Genomic DNA, 6,000 nt, shown 5'->3' with positions numbered 1-6,000 from the left:
AATAAATAGCAAAATTTGAAATGAAGAATATAAAAATAAACAGAGTTTGAGGAAGAGAAAGTTTCTTATGTGGCGAGATTCCAGCCTCTGGTTGTCTCGTTCCACTTTGGGTTCAATCATTGACTTTTAAGTAACCCTTCTCGAGCAGGATAAGCCAATTATAGTGGAAGAGGACGCCTACGACCACCAGCTCTAAGGATTTAGACTTAAAATTTGGCGGAGCTTGACTCTAGCCAATAATCGCATTTGTGGGACTATCTTCTGCTAGATCATCACTTCCCGATGGCGAATACTATGCCGTTTTGTCTCTTGGATTCGCCAACCTCTGACGCAAAAAGCTTACGAACCAACTGTGCAATCTTCTCAAAACGTACAAAGCGGCTGTTCCTTACACAAGTTGAAAAGATCACCTATTAAGGGACATGGACGGAAGCATCAGCCCCATAATGTGGAGAAACGATGAATACCCTGTTGAGAAGGCTAAGCGCGGGTTCTAAGCCTCATGAACTCTTTTTTGGGAATTTTGACAACTTTTGGCTAGATTAGATTTAGTGGCTCATGATTTTTGAGGAAAAACAAAAAAATAATGGAAAGGGAATTTTTATTGAAAGAAAATATGAAAAGAATAAAAAGACAGAGTTTTGGGGAGATGGAGTGTTTACAAAAAAAGAGATATGTCAAATATGTGCCACTTCATCCCCTATTTATAGTACTAGAAAACCTAGTCTATTCTTAATTAAATTCTAAAACATAAATACAAATAAATAAAGATAATTAAAGATAAATGAAAATAAATCCTAAGATTAAATCTAAATAAAAATCCTTAATAATTATCCTAATATAATTGAAATTAAAATAGAGTCTTGTGCTATAAAATCTCTTCTTTTGCATATTTGTCCTTAGGTCTTCCATGTTTGCATTTTCGACATTACATTTTTCTCTCTGTCGCATGTCGGCCCAATTCATCTTTAATTTCACGCTTTTTGCCCTTAAATTTACTTTTGCCTTCAATTTAGTCCCTAAAAGATAAAAGACCATAAATAGCCCCAATTAGTAGAATCATACTCAAAATAAATATGCAATTAGCACATAAAAATATGACGTTCTAGAGTATTATCACCAACCTAGACATAGAATCACTCAAAAGAATTTTAGAAGAATTTTTAATTTTAAAATTATTCCATTTCCCATGCGTAATTTTATTTATTTTCCTAATAGCCTGAAATCCCCCATCTTTAGCCCCATTATTTTCCCCGGATTTCAAATCTTATTAACACCTGAATTATGCACAGAGCATCTTTCCAAGTGAATACCATCCGTTGGTCCTTTCTCTTTGAAAGAAACAGCAGTGTGTTTATTGAGATTTAATCCACCGAAAAAATCTACTACCCGAACTTCGACCAGTTCTGACACCGAATAAGCAGGCTTGGACGACATAATAGGACCATCATCCACGTTCGCTCCCTGGTCAACCAAAATTGGGTTAATACAAGAAATAGTTACTGGCATTGAATTGGAATTATTATCGTGCATTTTAAAAAATTCATCACCAGATGAAATTTTAAATTCAGAATCATTAGAAGGATTAGAACTCCCTGTTTCGTTAATAAGAGGTACTGGATCTGTACAATCTGGGCCTACCACATTGTTGATCTGTAGCACTCCATTGTTTGAATGATCCACATCATTTTTGCTAAATAATGGACTAACTGTTCTAGTGGTATAACCGACGGTGCCAATAGATTGGCCCACTGAAATATTAGCTACTGGACCGACCTTTTGTAAGTCCAAAGGCCCAATACCCAATTTATCTCCCCCAACTGCATCCTCCTTTTAGAAATAGGTTTAACCCTTGATTTCAGTCGCTGTTTCTCCACAAAATCCCCAACCTAAAAATCAGCCAGCTTTCCATCTTTTCCCTTATTCTGCTCATTTTCCAAATCCACCAAACCTTCCATATTAGCCAAGGCATCAAAACTGGAGCTTGTTTTGCCTTTCTTCCTAAAATTTGATTTACTAAGATTATTATTCAGAGGATTGCGCCAGATTTTCCTTTCAACCACCATCCATGGCTCGAAAGCTGCACCTTTTCCTCATTTCTTCGCCTCTGTCAGAGTATCATTAACCTGGTCCTTCTCCGCGCAAGGTCCTATTGCAGCAAAGCACATAATTCCTTGGTATGACCGTACTTTTCACAAGTAAAGCAAATAGTCGGTAATGCTTCATACTCGACTCTCTGGTTCATGCCATTCACGAGGACTTGAGCAATCAAAGGCTTGTCCAAGTTGATATAAACAGCTATCCTGGCGAAGCGGCCTCTTGTCCTACTATCGGTATTGAAGTCTAGCCAAACTACTTTCCCAATGATCCCTGATGGCTGTCGATTCCACCAATATAAACCTACACCTAGTTTGCAAATTAAAGCAGTATAAGGAGTAGGGTCGATCCCACAGAGACTGGAATTATTGAAAATTGTTTGTTTCTTGACTAGATTAGTGTCTGGGCAGTTGTCGTGCCCGCGACGTTTGGGGGGGGAATAAAATATAAAACTTAGCTCAGCCTTAAGCACGGGTTTTCCCGTCTTTAACCCGATCTTCGAAATTAGGTGAACTCCTCTTTTTTGATAAGCTAGTTATAGCTACCAAGGACGCCTCGGACACCAACTCTTCCTTATGTAAATTAGTTATGGAACGACCTATAACTAACCCTTACCGATCGAACAACCTACGAAACGTTCGTGATTTAGAACTCCGGCAGCTTTGCCTTCTAGAAGAGCCTAACTCGAACCAATGCCCTCAAACATTGGGACATTTAAATTCGGTTACTACTTCCCTTGACGGAACCAAACAGCAATCCCCACTTGGCACACTAATGTGTTCACGGAAGACCAATTAGACAATCGATCCTTTCGGAATTCCAACTGTACGTCTAGCCACACTAACTCAAACGACGTCTTTTTTGACTTAGTATTGACTTGACTTTGTGAGTTGACGAAGTCATACTCTTAATCCGGAGAAATAATAAATATCAAAAGTTGGGAGTTAAACAGCTCGGGTTCATAACTCACGGGTATTTTGACGGGGTTAACACAGGCTTAAAGCTGAAAGGGGTTTAGTGTGGCATGAATTTAATCATGCTTGAAGGTTATGGAAATGATAGAAATTATATGAAAAAGGTTGTGGAAATGGATAGGAAAAATTGCAAAGAGAATTAGACAAATTTTGTAAAAAGAAAACAAAATAATCTAATGCTCAATTGAATTAAGAAAAAGAAAACAAAGTGGATAATGGAATTCCAAAATGAAATAGGAATGTAAAGACAATTGATTAATGGATGATTTCCTAATAATTAAAACCCTCTATTTATATAGATAGGGTTTACTAAAAATAGCTTAAGAAAATTAATATAAAATCTAAAATAATAATAATTAAAAAAAATAAAATTAAAATAAACTTAAAATAGAATTTCCTATTTTTGGCTTTTTACAAAGTCAAATTTATGACTAGTCCTTGGCTTGCTCCATCTTTTCGCTTTGGCCCATTCCAATGATTTTCTTCTAATTTGGCCCATTTTCAGCTTGCTTTTGATCAATTGCATCCCTGACAAGAATTAAATCATAAAAACATTTAATTAGCAGGATTCAGTTCATCAATAATCCAAATTAAGCATAAAAAATATGCAATTTGACATGTTTATCAAATCCCCCCTACTTAGCTTATGCTTGCCCTCAAGCATGTTGTTCTTTCAAACATTAGAATCAATTCCATAATTTATTAAAAATCGAGCCCCTTTTCCATATCCTCAATCAATGCAAACAACATAGGCAAAAAGAAAGAAATGTTCAAAATATACATTTTAATCAACAAGTTTCATAAAATTAAAATATGTCAACTAAACAATTTCGTTAAATTGAGATTGAATCCCATGATTTACATGGCATTATTAATAAACTATGCATCAGAAAATTAATAGACAAGATCAAACCTTTTTACGCGAACTAGGATGACAACCCAAGCACCCTATCCCAGTTACTCAGTTCAAACAGTCTTTATTTATTATGTTTTTTTTTATGGGGTGTTCAGCTAGCGGAATGTTTGTAAGTTATCGACTTGTCACTCGAACCTTTTTACGCGAGACAAGATGACAACCCAAGCACCCTGCCCCGGTTACTCAATTCGGTCACGTTTTCGAAACTTTATTCATAGCCTGAACCTTTATTAATTTATTTATGCACAAACAAACATATTTTATTCAATCAATCAATTCATGCGAAAAAAATTCTAGCTACATATACCAATTTTAAAACCTAAATGTCGACCAATCTATATACTTAAACATTTAATTCGAAATTTGCCCAATTGCTTAAATCGACTAAGTACGAGGTTTTAAGGCTCAAATGTTGAATAAATTGTCGAAAGGATTCATCGTAAGATTGAACACATGCAAAAGAGAAAGACATGCAGCAAAAATTAACGTATCAATCCAACCCCCCACTTAAACTATGCTTGTCCTCAAGCATGTAAAATAAAGTCAGCAACTCAAAATAAATTAAAAATGAAAAAGTTCAGAACACTCCCTGTGTGTTTTAATGAAATCATTGGTGTTGAGCGTCGCGACTTTGCAGGATATTGAGGATGGTGGCGACTTGTGTTTCCATTGTTTCAAGTCTAGCTTCGATTCGACTTAAACGGGCCTCCACAGTCAAAGGGTGTTCCTCTTGCTCTCTCGTATTAGTGTGCGGATGTTTGCGAAAAACTTTATTTTCTCGAGCAGCCCGTGTACCTGGAGGAACAAAATAACACGAAGTAGGGGTGCCGGCAAGCAATCCCATAGAATCCAAACAATGTTTATCTAGGTGGTCCATACGATATGCACATGTGAAGGTTGCGAAATCAATTTCAGACTCAAAAAGTCGATAGGTTAAATTTGAAATAAATGATCCAAGTATAAGTGGACGGTTGTAACTCAAAACGGCATGAAAATTTCGTGCAAACCAATATCCTAAATTAACTTTAATACCCGAATGCATGCACTACAAAAAGAACAGTTCAGTCTTAGTCAAAGCAGCTGATGCGTCATTTCTACCTGAAAAACAAAATCCTAAAAATCGGTGTATGTATTTTAAAGCAGGCTTATACACCCATAAATCTTTTGTGGTCTTTGGATTATAAAGTCGGTCAGAATTAGTTAAAACACGATAAACATGCTGAGCATCGAAGTCATTGGGAACATCTAAAAGAGCAGAATGATAGCCATCGGATTGAATGTCATTAGGGTCGATGAAACCCATGGCAATGTTAAATTCTGAAACAGACATCCGAAAGTCTTTACCAAGTAAATGAAAGCACACTATATTTTGTGTTTCAACAGTATGCAATGCATTTATATTGAAGCTAAATGTGGTATAAAACTCATATACTAATTCATAATATGTATCACAAGTAATATTAGCAAATAGAATCCAACCAATAGCATCAAAATAATGGAGTACTGCATCATGAATATCTAGAAGTTCAAGAGTAGGGAAATCGATTTGCTTACAGACCGGAAGCGAGCGTTGTCGGATGGCGTTGTATCGTGTTTGCTGTTCGAATGTCGAAAACTCTAGAAATCCTTGTAAACGACTATCGGTAGGAATAACATTTGCTCGACTACGTCTGTTGTGTTGATTTGCTCGGGGTGGTCTAACGTGCTCGTTAGGCGAGTCGAGTGGGGGATTTCATTTAGCAGCTTCAGTACTGCTGTGTGGGTGCATCGATGGCTCACGTGTCGACCAGGGTTAGATTTCGTCGTCGGCGGGCTCTTGGTTGCACGGTTGTTCGTCTCGGAGGAGGTGGAGGAGGGTCGTCGTCGGCTAACTCAACGATAGGAGGTGCGGAGAAACGGTGTCGATGTCGATTAAGTGAAACCAGGATATTATCTGCCGCTTGGTTCCGAGTTCGAACCATGGTCCCAGGGTTATTTCCAAAATTAGATGTTTCAGATGGCTTCGACGGTGAC

The sequence above is a fragment of the Gossypium arboreum genome, chromosome 5 (genome assembly GCF_025698485.1).
Source record: "Gossypium arboreum isolate Shixiya-1 chromosome 5, ASM2569848v2, whole genome shotgun sequence".
Taxonomy (NCBI): domain Eukaryota; kingdom Viridiplantae; phylum Streptophyta; class Magnoliopsida; order Malvales; family Malvaceae; genus Gossypium; species Gossypium arboreum.
Note: the sequence above shows the minus strand (reverse complement) of the source record.